This window comes from Anas acuta, chromosome 4, assembly GCF_963932015.1.
Source record: "Anas acuta chromosome 4, bAnaAcu1.1, whole genome shotgun sequence".
Lineage (NCBI taxonomy): Eukaryota > Metazoa > Chordata > Aves > Anseriformes > Anatidae > Anas > Anas acuta.
This window is the reverse complement of record NC_088982.1, coordinates 39,931,659-39,955,603: the sequence shown is the minus strand read 5'-3', so window position 1 is coordinate 39,955,603 and position 23,945 is coordinate 39,931,659. Positions and strand designations below refer to the sequence as shown.

The window sequence follows — 23,945 nt, the reverse complement described above, 5'->3', positions numbered from 1 at the left end:
GTTCTGAAGTGAAGCATGTGTGATGCGCTACCTAACCACTGTTTTTTTAAGCTAATGTGGTGTTTTTGATAGTACTGACATGCAAGTGTCGTAGTAGAGGAAAATAGTAAGACGCAAAGGGAATAAAGATGAGGAATCTGTCTGAGACACCATATTTCTGGATCTGCGAAGTAAAAAACAGCTTGAGGACAAGTTCTACCTCCTGGTCATGGAAGAATCAGCCAGCTTCCATTTCAGGTGGCTGGACCTGCTTAATTCTTCGTTGGGAGACATCCAAGCAAAGCCATGGTGCTGGAGGAAGAGTTGTTCGCAGTGCTGTAGGTGGCACCCTTCCCTTTGAGATAGTGCTGAACCAGTGCCAGAAGGAAGGGGTAGGGGGCACTGCCGATAGCAGCCCTGGCCCAGAGGCTCTGCTGGTGCAAGTCCGCCGAGGGGCCTGCTTTAGGCCGGCGGCGAAGTCTGTCCCGCTGTCTGAAGAGTGTGGGGTGAAAGCGGGGCTCTGGCTCCTCGCTGTCAGCAGAGACCCCACAGCCCATGCTCTGTGGGCTCTGCTGTGTGGGCTGAGCCCCCTAGCAGGCCTGCTGCCCCTTCCAAAGCCACCCCGTGGTTGGCATGGGCAGCGTTGGCTCTGGTGCTCAGCCGCAGGATGGCTGCCTCTATGGGCAGGTAGAGGGTGCGTGCTGGCATAGTCTTCCTGCCGTGCTTGGGAAGGGAGAAGCAGCTCCACAGGAGCGTGGAGATGGTATTGCATGCCTTGGTTATAGCGCTTGGTTTGGATCACGTGTTAAAAAGGTGCTCGTGAAGTCTCAGCCTTGCTCCTCCTGAAGTTTGCCATGACTGCTAGAGGTAACACCAGCATCCAGGGGCGTGCTGGGACTGCGCTGGGGCTGAGGGTCCTCAGGCCTCTTTGTGTTCTTGTAAGTCCAGACCAAAAAAGACTGGCTTTTTATTTACCTTGTGGCTCGGGAGCTGGGAGTTAGGAGCCGGGGGCCCAGGCGCACAGTCGCGTTACTGTGTGCCGGCCGACCCATGGCAACAGCGCGCGGCGGGCGCACGTAGGGCCTGAATGGGGCATTCAGCTCCCGGCGCTGACGCTGCGGCCTAAAGCATCCAGCTAAAAATACGGCTCTAAAATGGGCGGTCAGCTGACATTTCTATTTACTAGTGTGGTTTGGACACTGGTGGATGAAACTTTCTAATAAATGACTGCATCCTTTTGTCTGTCTGGCTCTGATTTATGGTCATTTACTAACCCAGGAGGCATTGCATGCCTATTGAACCGGGGCTTTGACATTTTGACTGATCTGTGTGAAGGTGCTTGGAGGAGCAGGAAGGATTGGGACAGGGAGCATCAAGCACAAGGCAAACCTCCTCTCATTTATTACGATTATGACCTGGTCCTCCAGGAATAAGCTCTGCCAGAAGGTGTTGCATTCATATCCAGCATGGGATGAGGAGCCAGGGCACGTGCTCCCCGACATCTACCATGGTTCAAAGCAGGTGCTGCAGGCATTTGCCACTGGCACGTTGCAGTCTGTAATGTGGCACTCCTCTCAGTTCCCTATGAGGCAGTTATGTCCCCCTTCTGCAGGTGCAAAGTGAATCTCATTTTCCCCTGACCTCCTGTGCTGGGGCAAAGTGCTTGATCAGTCCATCCTAATTATGGCTGCGGCCATGGCTAAAGGAATAACATTTTGGCATTCTCCACTGGAAATGGAAAGCACACGGTGATCTTTTAGGGATGGCAATCAGGAGGCACGCAACTGCGAGGCTATTCCCTGCACGTCTGCTTTCAAAGTGAAAATGTGTGGGTAGCTGGGAATTTTGTCAAAGAGGTGAAGTGGGGAGGAGGAGCTCCACTGGGCTGTCCCTGGCACAGGGTTCCCTGTCCCACTGACTGGTGCTCATCGGAGGAGCCATGCTGCTCAGCGACGCTGCTGCTCGGTGCGCTATGGGGCTCGGTTGCTTTGATAGGAAGAAGTTTCCCAGGAAGGGGAGGGGAAAAAGAGGACAGCTGATATCTCCTCTTCACCTTCGGTGCAAAGCCAAGAGGATCTTAAGTGATGCTCTACGAATAGAAGAGAGATTTTCATTTATCCCTCCCGGTGGTTGGTTCGTTCCTCTCCTTCTGATTAGTCCTTAACACTGCAAAGAGACAGTTTGCTCACACTGCTACATTTTTGTATCAGTCACAGCCTCTCTCTTCTCTCCTCCTCTCCCTCCACCCCTCGCTCCCTCCCAAACCCACTCCAGGCTTCTTTCGTTACGCTTTGGGTGTGGTTTATTTATTATTATTATTATTATTTTTTGCGAAGCAGCCATGTGAGAGGAATAAAATAATTCTGAAGAGCATTACATGGCGAGAATTTTGACAATGAGTGGAAGATTGTAATTACTCTCTTCCATTAGACTCAGTGGCTTTGGGCAGATAAGCCGTATTGAAACGTGTGACCAGGGCATGGGATCATGGATTGTCTTTCCGTGTTGTCATGGCGACAGTGATGCAGGTGGCCTATAACTGCCTGCCTGTCAGATCTTATACATCAAACTGCTGCTAAGTGAAAATATGTTGGAGGCACGGGGGGGGGGGACGACTGCCGGCAGTGTTTATAGGATCAGGTGGAAGGGAGCTGGGCAGCTTTAAAAGCAGCTTTTTGTGAGCGCTGGAGATGGCTCGGGGACGGTTCTTTGGAGTGTTTATGCCTTCTCATGAGCAAAAACAATTTGAAAGGGGAAAATATATACAAATATCCGTCTTCGTTCTGTCTCTGCCTCTTTCTCAAAGTCAGGATGATGATAGCGTTAGGCTTAGATGGAAAAGAAACGGGCAGCAAGGCAAATGCTTCCAGCTGACAGCTGGATGAGACGCCAGGACCCGAGCGGTAACGGAGGGAAATGCGGCGCGACTGCTGGCGGAAGGCTGCCCAGGTGGAGAGAGATTAAAGGGATATGAAAAGCTAAACTGAGAAATAGCATCTTAAACTCGAGATGTCTTACAGAAATCGTCTATTAGATTTGCAGCGAAGTAATTTCTCTCTCAGAGCAGTTATCTGTCTAATGGGTTTGTAGTCTCGTTCTGTGAAGTTGCAGATAGCTTGTGACTCTCGCCCCTTCCCTTTCCAGCCGGTAGCGCCTCTCCAAGTGCTGAGATCTCTAGTAGCTCCTGACATTAAAATTAGTTAATCTGTGTAATTTTGCTAAGTGTCTCTGCCTTGTACTAGATATTGACCTGCCTCCCTCCATTCTCTAATGGAGACAAAGTCTTTGCAAAGAGAACAATGAAAATGGTGGTCTAAAAAAAAAAAGTTAAACTCGTGCTCTAATCAATTGTGAAGTACTTGTTTACTGTAATACTGGGTCCACGGGAACTTAGTTGGGTGCCTTTGAGGTGATTTTGGTCTTGGTAGTTTATTCTGATCTGAGGTGGAAATAGTATGGGAGATCCTATGGAAGATGTGCCTGCCGCTGTTGTTCGATGAAGTCTGCTATGTATTACTTCAGATATGCTACTGATGGTCTATCCGAAGCATAAATTTGTGTCCTCTTCACTCTTTTGACTAAACTGTACATGGAAAAATCAGCATTGCCTCAGAGAGCACACAGAATAGGATTTGGTTTCCAACATTAGATCCTACGTTTCATTTACTCTGATACCAGCTGTCCAACACAGCAAGGAGGAAAGTGGCTTCTTCTCTGAGGTAGCAAATGCTTGACAAACCCCACTCAGCTACTCATCGTGCCCCAAAAAGGTATGCCTCACAATCTCAAATGCAGCAGGAAGCGTTTTTGAGGAAAAAGAACCCAAACCTCTCAGCAACTGGAAGTACTGAAGATTTAAAACTGCTTGAAAAAGTAAAGTTGAAAAGTAAGGCAGGCATTTGGAAGAATGCATCTGATTATGCACTTGGCTAAGCATTGTGGTTTTTGTATCACCACCCTTGGAATCACATCACCTTTCTCAATATCATGAACAGAAAAACACAAAAACCATCATAATTGAGATGAACAGTTCTTAGGGTAAGCATAGTGGTCAGCAGTGAGGTTGGCATTGCTGAGGCGTGGAATTGTGAATCAGAAAACATCAGCCAACTGTTATAAATATCTTGGTTTTATCAGTTGGAAAGCACGATCAATCTGTGGCTATAATTTTCAAGTTTTAAAAAATATATTTTTTTTAAAACTTCCTGGTTTGGTGCTTTAAAAAAAATATATAAAATACAATGAATCTGCAAAAAGGAAAACAAGGTCTGGCAAAGTTGCATTATATAAAGGAAAGTGGAGGGCCTCCTGGGTTCTTTCCCTTTTTGGTAACTGATTTTTCACCATGCATGTTCCTTGACCAAGGTTAGGCCTGTGCCTTGGTTCTAAAGTTTCAGTGTTTTAGATGAAAGTGAAGGATAGGGTGGCACAAGGAGGTCCTTCAGTTCATTGTGTGGCTCTGGGCATGCAACGTATTCTTCCTTTTCTTTAATCTTGGCTACTACATTTGCAAGGGGAGTGGTGTGTGTGTGTGTGGTTTTTTAAATACAGAATTGAGGGAGTATTCCTGATGGCTCAAGCATGTGAAAAAGAGTTGAGCACTAATGTTTCTGTTCCCAGCTTCGCCACTGAGCAGTGCACCGTGGAGAACATGAAGCCCTTTGAGCTTTGGTTTCCTGCACTTTAAAAGTGAGATGAAACGAGGACTGTAAAGATGAATTAGTGTTAATAAATGTTAAGATCTTTGCTTCAGAAGCATTGTGGAAGTACATCCTTGCCACTGCTTAAGTACTTTAAGGACTGAAAGCATATTTAAAGCAGTGATGTTTTTTACCATGTGCCGACTGTTGGGTAATGGTACTTGCGTAACTCAATAAGCATCCCAGTAAGCCATGAGGTTGCCTTCAGCATAGGTTTGCTGATAGAGAGCATCTTAACGGAGATTTTGGCTTCATCTGTGGTTCTCTTCAAAAGTACGCCGGTGTCTTTAACTTCATTCATGCCCCAAATGCATTAGATTATCCTGTATAAAGACCTGCATCTTTAATATCGTTTTGAGATCATCGAGAGCAAAAAAGCCCCAGATGTATATACAAGGGTTTTCTAGCTCGAGAAGAAAAGAGCGTATTTTAAGATGATGCCTTAATTCATGTGCTTGAGGTGCTTCATTGTTTTTTTAATCATAGGTTGTTGGTACCAAATTAGCATTTGTAATAGTTTTAGCATTAGTATTCAGGAAAAGTCTGGGTAGGAGGGGGTTGTTTTTGTTGTTTTTTTAGTGGTTTTTGTTGTTCTTTTTCTCTTGAAGCTGGAACATAGAGATGGTTTGATGTGTATGTTTACAGTAGCTGCACACAACTTTAAAGAACAAAAATAAGTGCAGAAATGTAGCTGCTATAACCATTTCCTGACAAACAAGATGGTCTGGCTGCTGAACTAGAGTCTTGTTTCTGGCGTTGTGAATCTGATAATGCAGTTTGGATGTTAATTTGGAAGTAACCACGGAGGCTGTAGGCTGGGCAGAGTTATTACCTCATTATCCATTGCTCAGGGTTAGCTGTAAGGTTTTGACCATCTGTGCTCATGCAGAGAGGAGGAGGGAAATGGACAACACAGATTACAGATTCCAGTCTGATAGGGATCCTGATCAAGTTTGCTGTTCATTGCGGAATGACAGATCCCCCTGGTTTTCTGTCATCTTTTCAGCTCAGAATAGTGGCTGCAGCAAGTGCTTGGTAGAGAATGTGCCTCGTAAAAGGCATCGGATAGGGGTGCTTTCTGTTTTGAACATCAGCAGTGTGTTTTTTTCTGAAAAATCAGAGTCCTGGCTCTCGAAAACAATTTAATCACACTCTAGGGCAAAATAACTAAATAAAAACACTATTATTCCATCCTCAGGTTTTGGGATACAATGCTGGATGTAAATAATTAATAGGAAACCACTCCGCCATCAATCCCAGCACCAACAGGCTGTAGCAGCCCTGTGGTTGTCGCGCTTACAACAGCACACGTTGTTCCACAGCATTAGTAAAAAGAAACCAGGACCCGTGCGGTGGAGCATCGTGAGTCTCGTGCCGTCCTGCTTGCTGCGTTAACCCACAGGAAATATTCTCTACGATACCTTGTTCACTGACTGTGCTGTGGATTAAAAAAAAAAAAAGGGTACTTGCAGCACCTTTTGACTCGCTAAGCATCCCTGAGATGTTTCCTGCGAAATGAGGGAAGCCGGCAAGGAGAGCATGGGTGGCTGCCGCTCGCAGTCCCTGCTGCAGAGCGGGGTGGGGGAGCTTCCTGTGGCAACAACAAAGCCAGCAGTCATCAGGATGCTTGTCTGCCATGGAGGAGTGTCTGTGTTTGGGTGTGAGCTGCGTTTCCTGCCTCCCTGGGAATCAAGAATCATTTATTTTGGATCTCGGAGGGTTTCTTCCCCTCCCCGCTCTGCTTAAAGCCTCCCTCCCCCTCCTTCCTGCCACCCCCAAACACGCTGCTCAGTGGGCAGGCTTTATGTAATGAAATCATGTGCCGAAGAACAATGGCATTTGCAGGAGTCAGTGGTGCAGTTTTAGTTCAGCTGATGAAGATGTCTCTCGGTGTGGTAGCGCCCGGATGAATGCAGTGTGATACCTGTTTTGGTGGGGTGGATAGGAGTAAGTTTGGGCTCTGGCATTGTGCAGGCAGAGACCCAAGTGGCACATCAGCCTGCTCTCTGCGTCTCCTCAGTTTGTGCACGGCTTGGAGTGAAGATGCAGCCTTTTGTCTGCCTGGAAATGCTCCTTGCGTGTTAGATAGTGCTGGAAGTAAGGGCACGTCAGGGGTGTCTGAAGATGAGGCTTTACAAAGGCCATTCTGCGTGCTTGGGGATGGGGTGAGGAGCAGAAGGGATATTTAGTTCCCTAATGTGCATTTTCAGCCTGTGAAATAACTGAATATGTTGCTGTATTGGAGCAGATGTGATATCCTGCGTTAAACACAGTGTCACATGCAGTGTGCCTGCCTGTCCTCTCACAGCTGCTTAGCGTGAGCCTTAGTGCTAAGCCATGTGCCACTTAAACCAAGTGACTGTGCCAGGAGCCTTAAATCCCCTCCTGGTCAGTGCGCTTCCCTGCGCACTTAGCTCAGCCTGGTTTAGCTCGTTTGCAAGAGATAAAACAACGCAACGTGCACCTCGCTTAGGCTGCACCGACATGGGAAAGGAGCCCCTGGTCAGTCTCCATTAGTCAGAGCCATGCTCTCATGCACGAAGCAGTGAGGAAAGACTGCTTTTTAGGAGTGGTGAGCCCTCAGCTTCACGGATGTCAGATGGGCGGTCTTCTTTCAAAAGTACTCCTGCCCCAGTTGCATCCTTTCCCCAAGTTTGATTTTTATTTTTTCCCCACTGTGCATCTTCAGAAGCCCAGCCAGGTCTCCCTCTCCGTGTCAGCCTTTGTCTCCTTTGTTCTGCCAGCGATGCCAACGTGGACACGCTGTCAGCCCGAGCACGGCCGTGCCACGAGACAAAGGGGATCGGCACGTGTGCTTCCAAGTGCGTGCTCCTGCTGGTCAGCACGGGTGCTGGGCCAGCCAGAGGACAGCCAGAGCTATTCACATGTTAACAAGAAGCTGTCATTGCTGTACAGGCTAGCGTGATTTATCCTGGCTTCAATATAGCTAGCAAAGGTAAAAATTGCAATGAAGACGCAGCAGTCACAGAGCCCATTGCCGGGGCTGACACTGTTCAGTGTCTGAGTTTCTGCTCCCTTCAAACATGCAAACGGAGGCTGGGGCTTCAGTGGGCAGTTTGCTCACTAGCTTGAGGGGTCCTTCATATGCCTTTGGGTTATCATCTGCTGGGGTCGGCAGCTCTTCGTTCCTGTCTGTTTGGGAATAAACCTTGCACAGTCCAGGAAATTATAAATATACTGAAGAATTAAACGCACCTGCCCTCGGGGAGCAGGGCGAAGAAATCCAGCAGCAGAGTTTTCCCTTTCCTTCTAGCAGCAAGAGAAGAAAGGTTAAGAAGGCCTCTGCCCAGGTGGTACAGGAGGTGATGGTGATGAGTGCTGAAGCTTTTGTGCAGCTATCTTTTGATGAAGGCCCACACAGATAACAGGCCTCACGTATGCTCCCACAAGGTAATGCTGTAACTGTTCAAACCTATTAAACCTTGCTGCTGCTGCTCTTGACTTCCTTGTATTATTAGGGCACTAAGAGCTTAGCCAAAGCCCCGGACTCTTACGCTGTAGGAGCAGTACAAAAAGACAGTTGTTGCAGGTATGAAAAGAGACAACAGATGGATAGCAGGCGGAGAGCAAAGTGGCGGTGACAGGACACGGAACAACATTACAGCACTGGCCTCGCTGCGTGGGCAGCTTAGCGTTCAGGGCTGCCGCAATGCTGGGGAAGAGAGGCTATGAAATAGTCTTCCATAGGAAGAGAAGTAGCTTCCTAGACAGAGGAGAGCTGGAGAACAGTGAATGTGATCTGCGACACAGTCAGACCAACCAAACAAAAACACAGTGCCACCTTGTAGAGCATTTGTGATGGTTGTTGCGGAGCCAGGCTGCTTGGCAAGGCAAGAGAAAGGAATGCTGAGCTTTGTTGCCTCTTCGCTGCCAAAGGTGAACGCTTCTCCAGGCAAATTCTTGTTTTGTTTAAGTGTCCAAGTGCACTTCAGGGAACTTCTGGAGTCTGACTTCTAGGCACCAGGTTTGAAAATGAATAACAGTGCTGGAATTGTTCCTCCACAATGGTTGGTGCACCAACCACTGTAGACTGGGAAATTCTTCCAGACTTCTATCTGCTAGGAACAAATAATTTCCCTGAGTTTCTTTGAGACAGTAGGTGATGAAGAACAGGAGCATTGTCTCTGAATTATATGTTTTGGGACGACAAAAATAAGAGTCTTTAAAGAGGTGTACTTGGTGCATTTACAGCCTCAGAGATACAGCAACCAATTTGTATGTGAAGGTGAAAAATTGCATTGAGCCAAGGTTTGACTTTACATCCTTAATTTTCTTTTAATAGAGTTTGCATTGTACCGTTTAGTGCTTCTTTGCTTTTGGGAATCGGAGTTGTTAAGCCATCTCTTCTGCATTTGTCAGTATTCATGAACTGTTGGGACTTAAGAGATGTTTTATCTGCTACGTGTAATAAGCATTGCTTGAGTGGAACACGCTGGCAGTGAGGGAGTTGAAGCATGTAGCAGAGACTTCTGTTTGGTGCCCCTTTTGTCTTCGCAGCCTGTGTGTGCTCCCAAAGCATCGCCATCTTCCACCTTCACCTAATCCTCTTTCTGCAGAACTGGAGCAACAGGTGAAAGAAGCTTTAATTAGAGACCAACATTCAGAGTGTCTTCATTGCCGCCGAGGTCACCATTACCCGTATTCTCAGTTGCTGACTCCTCCGAGGGTGGCCTAGTTCTTGTCAGCGCTACATTGCAAAACATTATTCCAGTCCATTGAAGTGTACAGAGTAATAGCAGTGGATAGCCAGATCGTCACTGCGCGTTTAGTCTGAGTGTTTGTAACAGACACTTATGCCTGCGACTTTGGTCCAGATAGCTTGGGTAAAGAGAGCACTTTGCTCAAGCTGGAGTCCTCCATCAATCATATATAATCAAGCTGTGTTAGTTACATTTTACAGCTTATCTTCATTTTAGCGTAGCTTAAGGTTTCAACAGTAGATGGTAAGTGGGAAACGGAGAGCAGACGTAGAAGAGCAGAAAATGGTGGTGTGGAACTTGAAGCAAAAGAAGCTGGTAACCCACAAAATAAGAGACTGATGGCAGGGAGAGGTCTCTTTTCCAAGAGACCAAGTCTGAAACTGAAATATAGCCCCGCAGGTGCCAGGTACCCGAGCTTCAATTAGGTTCCAAGATAGGTGAGTGCTGGCTGCCTCTGGAAATCTGATTGCTGTCAAGATGTAAGTTATAGGCAGGTTTCCTCTGCCTGCTGGAACAATTACTGATTGCTGTTAATTAAATTAACTGACCAGTGGGAGGAAAAATGAGACGTATGCATTCTCAGCTGTTTCAGATGATATGTGCCTGCATGAGAAAGGGCTCTGCCTCTGATGCAACACTAAATTACAGTCCCCAAAGAACAGTGCTTTGTCCTGCATGAATTGAACAAAAATAAACAAACGAGACCTGTATTTTTTGTTGCGATTCTGCCTGTGTTTTTCTTATTTTGGACTTCTAGAAGACTATATTCATTATTCACCCCAGAGCTGGGAGTTTCGTGCTGTCTGACTCGTATTTGTTCAGGGACATGGGGCAGGCAGAAAGGAAGCTGTCTGTGTTTGTTGTGCATTCCATGGTCCAGGATTTCAGCGCAGTTTGTCTTGCTTTCTGTAGTTTAGCATTCAAATAATTAGTGCCACTCAGCCAAGGCCATAGTCTATCTCAGTTGGGAGTACCCAGCACAGCCCTCATAACCTAACCAGTGAAGCAATTGTTTTGTCTATTGTTCCTGCTGTCTGCTGTTCAGATAGCATAATTCTCTGAGAATTCAGCATAAAGGGGGATTGTGTATGTGAAGATGGTGGTGCTAGATACTAAAACAATTAATTAGGCTGGCTAAGAGAAGATCTAACGTCCTTCCAGAAAAGTACAAGCGGAGGGTGTTGTGTGCCTGTTGGTACGTGACGGGCAGATGCTGTGCCTTGTTGAGGGAGCAGCCGTCGCTGGCTGGGATGGGAGCACGTACATCCCTCTGGTTGTATGGCAGGGATGCTGGCAAGGGAGAGCAGCAGCCACAGGGTTTAGTCAAAGCTCCAGGAGATGCGATAGAGGCTGCCAAAAATGTGCGTGAATTCAGGTGCTGTGCTGATGGGTGCTGGGCACTCCATACCCAAAATCTTTTAGGTATCTGAGAGTTGGCTGGGCACGGTTAACAGGGTAAGGCTGGAGCAAAGGGTATGGGCAGAGTCACCTGGAGCCAGCCTTGGTCTTCAGCTCCTGCCCGGCTTGTCTTGCTGCGCCACTTGGAGAAGCAGTGGCAGTCAGCGGATCCATCCCAGGTGATTCCAGCAGGCATTTCTTCCCCAGCTGTCATTCAACCTGTCGGAAGAAATTCCCTCTGTGGAACTTCTCCTCCACCGAAGAGCTTTGCTGCCCGGATCAGACCACAGTTCTGCTTTTCAACGAGCAGAGAAAATGCCTGTGTCTCAAGTGCAGATTTAGACGTGGGCAGGACTGGATTGGTAGACGATGAAACAAAAGGCTGTGTTACAGTTTGCAGCAGAACAAGCTATACTTTAGTAACATGGAATTGCAGAGGACCATGGGGTCAGCCAAGCCAACGTGAAGGAGCGTGCTCGGCGTGGCGGTGGCACTCTGGAGAACGCCTGAGTCAGGAGTTGTGCGGGTGTGTGTGGTGGTGGTGGGAGGGTTTGTGCCAGGGACCCTGCTTCAGAGCCTGGTTTGCCGTCTGGCTTAGCATTTTTGTGCCTGGTGATAAATGGAAGGTTCCAAATCACCATTGTGTTGGGAGTTAGTGCAGGGGGAGGGGAGAACTTATTCCCCATAAAAGTTTCTTTTGTCTCCGAGCCAAAAGGAAAAAAGAGCAGTCTGCTGGCTCAATTTAGCAGATAGGGAGCCAGTAACTGATCAGCTTATTAATACAGAGGGTTTCAAATTATACAGTCCGTCAAAAAAAACAAAAAAAAAGGCATTTAAAAACACTTCAAAAAGAAACAAAGGAAAGGGCAAATTACTTCTGTGTTGACCTTCAGTTAAGCATAGTTCTGCTTTGGCTGCTTAGGGTGTAGAAGCTGCTTTGGCTTGTTTAAGTATCCTTTCCTTTTTCTCCAAGGAGAGAGGTCCTGATGGTAGTGAAAAATAAGCTGTGTGTATGTGCAAGCCTTACATGCGTGTGCTTTTCCTAATTGGGAGCAGCAATGTAGGTGCGAGCAAATCTGTCTTCCATTGCTTTTCTGGCGTCTAGTTAAGAAGAAAAGACACATGATGTATTTTTGTTTTGGTCTGTTTTTAGTTCTGGTTTCCTTGAGTTAGCATTGAGCAGAGCGCTCCCCAGCTCCGCTATGGAGAGTTGATAGCCCTATGATTGCAGCTCATCGGTGACAAACAACCGAGCCCTAACACAGTCTCAAGTAGGAGGTAGCATTTGTTCTGCACTAGCTGGCTATTTGTATCCCACTCCATTTGGGCAGTGGGTGGACAGTCTGAGTTGCCCACGGAATTATTTTCTCTGTCACTCATGGGAAAACCCATGGACATGCATCTTGTCAGCAAATAAAGCCGATGGGTCCATACATCAGATTCTTTCCGTCTGCAGAAATCCAAAGAAATCCTGTTTCAGTCACAGAGGCCGTGTTGAATGAGATCTGGCTGGAGTGGCTCTTCCCTCTCCTCAGGGGTAGCGGCTGTGCCTCATGCGGTGATGAGATGTCAGGGAGCGGGCTGACGAATGGAGGCAGCGCTCACTTCCCTGTCAGCTCGGAAGACTGATCCCTGAGCTCAGATATGAGTAAGAGCACGGGCTGTTTGAAGTGCCGAGGCTCCTCTAAAGCCGGGTGGCAAATTTCAGTTGTGATGCTTTGCCAGTAGGCAGGGTTTAACCTTTCGGGAAGGGGATCCATTAAGTACTGATGAACTTGCACAATACTGGCTTCAGCTGCACGGCCTGGGAAGCAAAGCAGCGGGTGTGGAAGGTGGAAATGCTGTGCTGCCATCTCCCTGAGTGTGCCCTCTGGATTCCCAGCCCCACTGGTTGCACCCTAGAGCTGTTCCATCCTCTTTCCTCCTTGCCCAAGCAAATACCTCCAACATGCCAACGTGTGCTTTTTGTTTCCCAGTAGGGCTTCCTTTGTCTCCCGTGACTCTGCCTACCCCTTGTTCTTTCTCCCTCTGTGACTGTGTTTTTTTGAATCTGTGCTTTAGCAAAACCTCTTCATTCCACTTGAGCTTCCCGTGGAGCTATCCTTTATCTCTCGCTGCACTTTGTGTCAGGGCAATAACGTGTGCAGGAAAACAAAACTCAGCCGCTGTCCCTAGAGCATGACTTGCACGTCTGCTTGTTTGTGATAGATCCACATCCTTTTCTTCCGAGTTAAAATTTTGGCCTTTAATTCTGGCATCTTTCATGGCAGTGGCTTAGACACAGCCTGTAGTTTCCCTGTAAGACGACGGAGCTGATGTATTACCACGTCCTGAAGAAACACACCCAGCGTCTGGACATCTCAAAAAGCAATTGCTGAGTCTCATAATGTCACTTCTGAATTTCTGTGACATACTTTTCTCTGCCATTGCCCCTTCCTGTGTAGAGTGCAGCAATAAGAACAGATATATTTGGGGTTTTCATTCCGTTCCTTTGAACGTGTGATTGATGTTTTGAATACCTTCCCTGGGTGCTCCCTGTGCTGTTTGCATCCTGCACAGAATAATTGCTATTACAGCTAAGGTCCTTCCCGGCCATGTCCTTGCCATCTTCAAGGTTGTGTCCCCCATCTACTGGGCCCACACAGCAGGCTCCGCTCCTCACTTGTTGCATTTCCAGGAAAGGGCCTTTTGTTGTCATCCTCTGCGATCTTTCCCGTAGTGGCAAAGCCAACTTGGTGCTCTCCTTGGTGGAGAGCAGTGGGCTCTGGGGCTGCTGACGGCACACGGGGCGACACAAATGGCAGCAGTAATTGGTGACAGATAGAGACCGGGTGGCGGGGAGCGAAGTGCCGAAGGGACAATTACTGCAGGCATCCTCCAGCGGCCCGAGCAGCAGCCCCCTTTGGTCTCCGCTTTAACGGAGCTGCAGCGCGTTAATTGGAGTGCTTCTCCGTTAACACGTCTCGCTCAGCTTCTTGTCTGATTCTGCTTAGTGGGGAGGTGGGGGAAGGCTCCTCTTTGTTGAGGTGGCTGTTTATTGTTAAATCCTATTGAAACGTGTGTCATTTGTCATGTCTTCTCCTAAGATTGACTAGCTGCTTTTTTTTTTCCTCCTCTTAAATGTAGGAGCTGTTAGGAGACAAATAATACAAGGTAGATGTAGCATTAGCTGCAAGTTACAAATGGGTTTTAGTATTCCTGATAAGCTGTAGATCCTGATGCTTTCAAATTAAAAATACACTGGTCTTTGTGAAATGTACAGGGAATGACGTATTTTCCGAATATCTGAAGAGCAATTGTGGCAGTGATCTGTTACATTGATAGACTACTCAGGCTAAACATGTATATCTTCTATTTTCTTGTGTATTACAATTTATCCTTGATTTGCCAATTATTTTTGTTGTTAGAGATTCAACAGATTTATATAGTGCTGACTAACCTGAGGTATAGTGTGGAAGACTGACTGGTATCCTCGGTGTGTTTCCATCCTGACTTGCCGGATGAAAATACTTGGCTCGCTGTGGCCGTAAGTGACAACCAAAACTTCTTTGTCTAGGTTTTAAAGACTGAGACTAAAGAAGAGAGTCCATGAGCAAGAGACTGATGCTACTGCAGGGTAGGCTGAGCTGACACGTCTGAGACGCAGGCAGTGCGAGCAGTCAGTGCTGTAATACTGGCTCATAACAAACTCCATAGAAAACACAGGTTGGATTTACACGTGGAAAAGTGATGCACTGCATAAAAGATTCCAGGAGCTCCCTTGCAGGAGAGTTTCAGCGCGAAGGGCTATAAAGCAGAGAAATGGCAGGGATAAAAGTTCCAGGACAGACCATAAAGCTGCAGCAGTAAGTAGTGTGCTGTCAGTCTCTGGATCAAAGTGGTGACAGCAAGTACAGCATCTCAAGAGGAGTGTAAAGAGCCAGCAAAACCAGCCAGGAGGGCAATAATGGCCCCATCCGCCTCCTAACATAAACAGGTTGTAAATGACCCAGGACATAGCGTGTAGGGGTGGGTGAGGAATCTGTGAGGGCTCCAAGCAATGACCTTTTGGATTGGGGTTGTTTTTGTTTTCTGAGGTACTCAAAGGAAAGGCTGCCTTGAGTTTTAATGAGGGATTCCATTCCAGAAGTTAGCGTGGCTGGCCCATTTCTATGGCTTGTTTTATGTCTTCCCTTTCTGAAGATAGCTTCTGGATGTGGTTACACCGTCCTGTCTTGTCTCGTCTTTTAATTGCTAGGTTGGGCAGGACACTGTTGGTGGGAGACAGCTAATATGACCAATTGTAGGGGGAGAGTGACAATTGTACTGAAAAACATGACACTGTTACAAAGCTTAACACTTGGGTACCTATGGCTTAAACACGTTGTGTCCAAGTGTTCTAGCATTAACTTCACCATGAAGAATAGAGGTAAAGGATAGTTTATACAGAGCTTCTGTTTTTAAGAAAGATACAGGATGGAGCAGAATAAAACCACTCTTGCATGGTCCTGATCTTGGGCTGATTTGCAGCTTGAAGCAACTTCAGCATTGTTTATGCAGCTGAGTGGCACGATGTGCATGTAGAGATGACTTCCATTAGGATAACTGGTCAAGACCCTGATCCTGTCCTACCTGGCCTGTTTGCTACACTGCTTCTGCATGGATAGCTGAGGTAGTAGCTAGCCCATGATGCTTTTCCTAGAAAAAGGGTGTTGATGATGATGTCTAGCCCAATTCCAGGTGCAATAATTGCATTTTGTTCAAGTAAATTCTCTCCATGATGTCACTTTGCAACTCGCATTCTGTTGTACACCATGTTTCCATGTGCAGATAAACAACTTCTGTATATCCTCCTCTTGTTTGTGGCTGATTCACCTCTGTGAATGAAACCCTGTATAGTTTCCAAAGCTCCTTGGGATCCTTCAGTGTACATAGCATCTTTTAGATAAATGTTATTAACCTTAATGTGATGCCCAGCATTGAGAAGGGCTTTTTTTCAAGAAACAACTGACAAAACATCAAGTTGCCACTGCCAGAATAGAAAACTGCAGAAACTAATTGAAAAGAGCTTGAAACAAAAAGTTAAGATGGAGTAATCTGTTGACTATTAATACAGGGAAGACCAGCTTCTCTCTTAGTGTTTGGCTGCGCTGAACTGCTCTGCTTTATCCCATTCTGAGGATCTGTCCGAGGAGGGGGAAAAAAACCAACCAACCAAACAAAAAAACCTTATTTGTTAACTCCATGGTTGCAGGGCATCTCTGCATCCGTCGGTTTGGTATTACTAAATGTGATTAGATGTTTGTATGAAGAAAAGCCTCATGCAGAATGATGACACATCTTTACAGTGAATAGAAGAGAAAGGAGAATTAGAGAAAATAAAATTAAAAAAATACTTAAATGCTAAGGGACGAATATTCAGCCTAGAGAAATCACTTGCGGGGGGGTGTAAACTCAGCACAAGTCATGCTGTAGAGTGAAGTGCATGGTTTTGTAGGAAAGCTAGAGACCAAGATGGATGAAAGGAAGTTAAGGACAATTTATCTTTTTTTTTTTTCTCTCTCTCCAAGAAGAGAGCAATTTCTTCCAGAGTTATATTAGGAAATCCACTGGAGAGCTGATGAGCCTGAATAGCTCAGGAGACTCGAGGGACAATCAAGAAGAGCAAATTAGAATGTAAAATATTTTTTTACACTGGCCTTCCACACGGAGGATACCTCTTGAGCCGAACATTACTTTTGGTACAAGTAAAGAGTTGGCAGGAGTGAATATACCATAAGATCTTCTTGAATCACACGATTTAGCAGGCAATAATAAAAATACGGATAATTGAACTCTGCTGGTAGTTTGGCCCCTTTATGCCCTGGTCTATGCTTCTTTTTCCCTGTCTTCAAAATGGAACTTCTATTTAATGGCATCCTTTTTGAGACTGGGCAATACCTGTATGTAAATGTAGAGCTTATCAGTATTTTTAATATTTGGACTGTATTAATGTATGAAGTTGGTAGTTAATTTCTTTAGCGTTAGTTGGATTACCTCCCAGAAAAAAAAAAAAAAGGCAAGCCATAAATAAATGCGATTTAATTTACCATTACAGCTGCGATGAGAAGAATCTGGAGGATTGCCAATGTTCTTACGGAGGTGGGAAATGATAAGGGTGGTCCAGAGAGTTATAAACTCACGACCCTCGTTTAAGTGCCTAAGAAAATTGTTGAGAAAGTCATTACAGCTGCCATTAAAAAGTACCCGAGGCACAAGCCACTGTAGCTTTAAGTAACTGTAAACTTTGGCTAATGTATTAGAATTCTTTGAAGAAGTTAAAATGGTGAATAATGAAAGAAATGCTAGAGCCACTGTAACTGAGGCTCCTGGAAGGGTTTTGGTAAAGTTTCTCCAAAGAGGCTGTTAGGGAAAGCTGGTGATCATGAGGTGAGGAGAGTCTTGCAGTCATACCACAAGTTTAAATGATATTTCAGGTGGGAAACAAAATGTGGAAATTTTTACCAGGGGAAAAGGCTTGTTTGACATCCTGGGAAAAGAGCAGAGCACCTTGGGGGCTGTGCTACTGTGCTGAATGACAACAGCACTAATCATCTGCAGGAGGGGCTACCAGCACTTCAGAGGCATACAGCGGTGTCTTTGTCAGGCAGTCCTGTGTAGAAGAGCTCAGAAACCTACCTGGAGTTGCCAAAGAGCTGAGTGAGTCCTGCTGAACCCGCAGCGTGGGGCAACTCCCACTGAAATGTAAGGACTCTGACAGCGGTGCCCAAAGATAAAGTAAAACCAGACATAAATATTGGGCACTATGTGCAGGTATCTGTGGTACAGTTTGTCATAGTCAGTGGTCAAGGTGGTTGTTCTTTTCTTCCTTTTTCCTTAAGTACAAACAAGAATCCAACAGATGGATTTGCTGTCTATTAATGCCTATTAACTTGCTTTAACCCCTGCCTGAGCCCACTTGTGATGTTGGTCAGCACCCACCAGTTTTCCGCAGCTGTGAAGTTGCACAGTAAGCAGCCTTTTCTGTTGTCTTCAAACCTCCTCTGAAAGGCTCAGAGATGGCTTGCTGAAAAATGGGGCAAGACAAACATTGCTCTTATGTTCAGGTTTCCCTCTCCTCCACTTCCAGCTTCTCCCTTGCCTGCTCTCTGCATCCCAGCCTTTTTGTCTATCGTTAGGCCATCTCAGGAGCTTTTTTCCCACTGCTTGTAAGAGTATTTTCTTAAACTCCCTAAAACGCTTCACTCAGCTTTCCACCCTTTTTTGGGGGAACCACTCCCTATGGTTGTAAACTGTCCCACTCATGAGATGTGTTTCAGAAACTGGAGGATTTCTAAAGCGTGCGTGCAGTTCATAAGAAAACAGGAGAGGTGCTGAAAGCCCCTAGTAAGAGTCTCTCCGTTTGGTACTTCAGCTGTGTGGCTTCCCCTGCCTCTTACAGGGGGTGCCTCCGGATGCCTGCCTGTCCATGGATCTGCTTTTTTCCTTGGGCAAGAAACGGGGGCTTAGAGGCTGACAAAGCGCGGCTGAACCCATGCCTCCAGATGTGAAAAGCTAATGCATTCAGAAACTGGTGTAGTGAACACTCCTGCATATAAAGGAGACACGTTGGGGGGAACACAGCAGGAATTCTTTATCTGCTGCAGCTCCCCAGCCTGCTCCTTACACTTGCGCAGCAAATCCCATTGGCCAGCAGCTCTCAGGCTATGTTTTTTTCCCTCTGGGAGCAGTCACTTCAGCTTATCCCTTTGTTGCCATGGCTTCTGTCTTAACTTTACTGCCCCTCTCCATTTGTCGGAGTGGGCCTTCAAAGCAAAACTTGCCATTTCGGAGAAGGGCACCTGGCAATAAATTAGGTGAGGGCTAGGGTGGGAAGCATAAATCTGAGAGCGGGAGCAGGAGTTTAAACAACTTCAGCCCCATTCCTGAGGAGCTTTGATGATGCTCTGCCCTGTTTGTCGAGGTGGAGAAGGGCACACACTGGGACTGTGGAAAATATACCTGTATTTTAGGCTACTGTTCAGGTGAATTGGCAAATACAGGCTGTGCTTACTGGGGCACTGATGAAATCTGGTCTGCCTGGATTTGGTGCGCCTGGCTACGAGGCAGAAGCAGGGTTGACTCGATCCCTGATCTGCTGTGGCGCTCTCTGCCTTGGTCCAAGCACCAAAATGTAGCCTCAGAGCGGGGTGGTGCAGCCTTCAGGTCGGAACAGTTCTCTTTCAGTCTGTAAATATTTTAATGAGTTGCGTTTTTTTTTTATTATTTTATTTTATTCAGATGTTTTCTGGGGGGGTGGAAGTTGGTTTTGTTTGTTTTAACACATGCCTCTTACTAGGATCGCTTCACACAACCAGGAAGAAAAGTCAGCCCTAAAAATTCAAACCTAATGCTTAAAAGTGCTTAAGAATTCAGTCCTAATGCTTAAAGCCTTTTTATTTTTTTTTATTTATTTATTTTTTTGCAATTCTAGTAACAAAGTAGGCTCCAGCCACTTAAGTGGTCGATGTAGAAGTTGTTAAGCCAGAGGACAAACAAGCTGACAACCACGGCCCTCAAGAGGACAGAGCTGATGTGAAATCTTGTGAATTAAACTAAAAAAAAAAAAAAAAAAAAAAGGCAATAAGAAATAGTAAAAGTTTTGGAGACTGTGCTTTGCCCAAACTTGCCTGCCAGTTAGGGTTTTGTAACCACGGTGTCGCTGTGTTATAGCTGGCTCTTTCCGTGCAGTGAGTCTGTAGTACTGGTAGAAGTTGACTGTATTAGCACCGTGAAACTGGCAGTTCTTGAAACAAAAAGGCATTCTGGAAAAAAAAAAGTGTTTTTTTTTCCTCATCCCTAATGTATTTCCATTATGGTGCTTATAAATGTTAATTGTCTGAATAGCAAGTGTGAAATAGAAAAAAGAAACAAGGGAACATGGCTCATGGCTCTTCAAAGGGAAAGAAAAGCCTACCTCTAATTAGGTACAACTCGTGTCAGAGTTTTGCCTGATTAAAGCCAGAAAGCCGAGGAGCATTGTTTTCCGAGTTACTTCGCTCTGCTGTATCTCATTCTTCAGCTTTATAATTCATATTCAGATTTACCTGGGAAGTAAATGAAGCGTGATTTTGAGGCACTAGGCTAAATTCACCCTGCTACAATCCTAGCAGAATCGTGCCGAGGATGAATTTGGCCCAGGCTTTCTGTGCTTACTGAGAGAAAAATCACAGCCTAATTGGGAAGGGAAGCATGGAAAAATATCTGAAATAGCACACCAGCAGCCTTTCTGAAGCACTTTTATTTGTATTCCCTTCCCATCATTTTATGTTGATTATATTTGTGTTAATTACACACATTCCCTTCTTCTTCCTTGCAAGCTAGCCATTGCAGGGGAAATGTATTTGCACATAAATATCCTTACAGTATAAAAATTTTGATTATAGTCTTGTTTAATGAAAAAGCTAAACATCGCTTGCAACTACAGTTGTACGCTATTTAATCAGATCTTTAACACTTGTAAACTGAAAGGAGAAATTTGGATTGCTAAATTTGCTCTCCGAATAGGGAAGAAATAATAGAAATAATTTGGTGGGTTGGTTTGGGGTTTTTGCGTGGAGCTGATGGTGAGAAGTTCAGATAACTCCTGTCTTCCCTAAGAGATGTGGCATCTCTCTACTGGCTCTTAAAGGCTTGGGTGTGCCATTTAAAATGGTTCTTGGTGCATCAGGTCGTATGGTCAATGCGATCTGTAGGATGAATACAGATTTATCACGTGTCCCTGTCCTCAGGGGCATGCACAGAGGTGCTCCGGAGCTACTGCAGCGTGACAGAGAAAAAGCCGATCTGCTGGGCACTGCTGGTGTCATTTCTCCAAGCACGAGAGCTTTTATGCCTCCATGCAAGTTCGCCAGGTAATGGCAGTGTGAAGGCAGTGTTGCAAGAGGAGCTGCTGCCTGGCAGTGTGTGTGTGCTCCGGGCTGGCCCGCCAGCGCTGAGGGCAGGCGAGCCGGAGCAGAGCCGGGATGGCAGCGGCCGCCCTGCTGCTGCCGCCCCAGCCCTGACCAAAGCCGGCGTCCTCCTAGCAGGTTCAACTGCACTCGCCAGTGCGGGCGGTTCTCCAGCCAGAAAATAGCCCACACCGAGGAAAAAAAATGAAAACCAACAAAGTAAAGGTAGACTTCTGAAGTAAAATGTTGGAGTAGTAAAATCTCATTCTTCTTTACCTCTTCAAAAGCACAAAAATGCATATTCCTGTGTCAGTAACTGAACATAATGGAAATTACATCTGCTAATAAGAGGTTAGCCGTGCAAGGAACTGGTGGTTTGGGGAAACTTCTCAGTAGAAGAAGTTTCTCTCTTAAACTATCATCCAGATTAGCGAAGCTGAATCGAGCTGGATCAGGATATTCTTGTTCCACCACGGAGGGGTACCCACAACTGCTGTTCTTCAGGATCCATGGCTGTGCTGCAGTTTCACGTCCTACCTTAATCTGAATTAATGTTCAAGTTCAGGCAGGTTCTTTCGCTGGAGGAAGCAGGCTGTGTTAAAGTAGACAGAAAACTGACTATTTGCTGCATGTGATTAAACTTAAATTAATTTCAACATAAATACACCCACACATGGATCTTCCTGTTACACAAAGCTCCTAAGAGTTATCATTAGAAAGTGGAAATGTTGCCATCCCAGCCCTGCTAATGGAGGGACAGGGCTTCGTGTCTCAGCCTGATCCCAGCCCTACCCTCCCTCATGACCACAGCCAAACCTTGGCAACGAGCGTGGCACCAGGGCATCGCTTCTGGCCGCAGCAGCTAGAGGCATGACAGCCCGGGATTCTGCTCCCGTAGCTGCCCCCTCTCTGCTGCTCACCCCACCGAAATTTGCCCTGTGCCTTGCTGTTACTGAATGCGCAAGTGGGCCCGCTCCTGCAGCTGCTCGCCTCTAGCTGAAACTCTCTCTCCCTCTCCCCCTCAATAACAGCACCCGAGCAAGCTGCAACGCTGCTCTGAACTTGTTCTGGCCAGTTTACCCAGCCAGCCTTTTCCTAGAGATACATTCCTGTGGCTGCCTCAAGCTTCACAGGAGGAAAAACCTTCTTGAGCTTCCCCCGCCTCCCCAGGCTGTGCGTGGGGAAAGGTCAGATCATCTTTTCTCCTCTTGCTTGCTCCCTGGTCTCGGTCTCTTTCTTCTGATACAGCTCAGGGAGAAGAAGAAAAACAAAACACCCCTCCCTCCCCCCCCCACGCACACACCCTTTTAAGTGTGTAAACCCAGTGTGTTTATAGGAGAAGCTGTGGGATGAGAAAGGACAGAATTTGTCTTCCAAACTTTTAAATTTAAAAGAAAAAAAGGCATTTCCTTTCCTCTCTCTCCTGCTCAAATTAAACACGTTTACACAACAAAAACAAATGGTTGTAGGAATGGAGGAAGAGGCAAGCTGAAGATTGTGCAACTCAATCTCTATAACTTCATTCTCAAATTCCCAAATGCAGAATTTCTTTGGAGTTTCACTCTGTGGAGAGCTTTGCTAACTGGGGTTGCTGATGGAAGTGCATTTACAGCACCTGATCCAGGTTAAGCAGATGATGGCCCCGTTAACTGGCAGCATAAATGGCCCGTGAGAGCCCTAACCAACAAGGGGTCATCTTTGTGAGCTCTCTGGAGAAGAGTTGGTGGAGGAGGTAAGGCTGACCAGGTTGGTCTGTGTGCTAGGGCTGGTGCAATATGGTCTTGTCCTTCACTCCTCGTTGTTTTGGGGCATTAATGTAATGAAAAATCTCCCCTCCTTCCTCCATGCAAAGGTAATTATTTTGGTGTGTTCCCATGCAACTGCTTACCCTCTGTTTGTGATGGCTGCTGAAAATGTGTGCATGCAGAGACGTGCTGACTGGGCAGGCCTTGCTCGGCGCAGATGATTGGGGAGGTTATGTACCATTCGCAGCCCCATGGCAATGAGCTGCTGGGGGCTCCAGGGCAGTGTCACCACCCAGGGCAGGCTGTCCCAGGGCTGCCGTGGTCTCTGGAGCTAGGCACTAGAGGGAGATGTGAAGATGTGATCTCGCCTGCGTGCCCAGGTACCTGGGAATCCCCTGCCAAACCGTCCCTGGGAGCTCCAGTAGCACGAGAAGGGTCATTTGGTAATTAACTGTGAACGCTTGCCTGTTCAGACATAAGCTTGGCAGCATCTGGCTCAGAAACCTTCATTATCGAGTGTTTTTAACGTTTTGGCTGTAAGGACATAACTCAGGGACTGTAACAGGCCTTCTCTTTCCGGGTGATGTCTGCCCTGCTGTATTTACCCCCTGTCTGTGCGTGAATGCCTGCTCTACAACACAGAGGGCGGTCTGTTTTCTTGAAAAGACAATAAGATTGGCCACTAGCTCATATTTTGGTGAGATTTCAGACCAGTTAACAGCTTTTTCAAAGCTACTGCACCCCAGAGATCAGCAAGCAGGTACTGAAAAGCAGAGCCCACTTCACCACCAGGCTCCTCACAGCGAGGAGGAGCATCATGCAAGCACGTGGCCCGTGCTCTTTCAAGGAATGGGACCGAGATGTCAAAGCAAGTTGCCCTTTCGGTATAAACCACATGCCTTGGGTCTCACCTTTGAGGAGGCCTGATAACGTGCAGAGCAGCACAATGTCCCCAGCGGGTGTACCTCTGCCCTTCTGCGGGATGCGTGCTGTCCTTCTTGGTGCTGGCAACGCGGGGAAGCGGGTTGAGTGGTTCTGTCCTGAGGCCGTGGTAGACCAGCCCTGGAAACAACTCAACCGCAGTGACTAAAAGTTTCCCCAGGAAACAGATTGAATCCTTAGCAGGCAGGTGTTTTATGGGCTGATAAAAATGATCTCAAAGGCCAGGAATCAAGCTCGCGAGCAGAGAGAGCAGAAATGATCGGTGGCTGTTGCTCCTGCTGTTGGGAGTCAGAAATCAAACTGAGGGTTTAGTGCAAAGAGGGTTAAAACACCAGTAATTCAGTGCCTACCAGCTGGGAAGAATAATAAAGCCTGCATTTCTGTGTTGGTACAGGGAGAATGCTGCAGAAACAGGAATTTTATTACATAATTATGCCTCCTACATAAAGCTTTAGAGGGGGGGAAGCTGGCAGGGCAGTGCATCATTAAAATGACACAAAACATGCTGCCACAATCAGAGTCCTGCGTGTGCTCCAGCCCATACAAGGCGCA

At 46.6% G+C, this 23,945-nt stretch overlaps 1 protein-coding gene across 11 annotated transcripts in view; it reads left to right on the top strand.

The window, feature by feature from the left end:
* The window catches only part of MAML3 (mastermind like transcriptional coactivator 3), a 253,638-nt gene that overhangs the window by 84,943 nt on the left and 144,750 nt on the right, over positions 1 to 23,945 (top strand). The window lies entirely within an intron of this gene.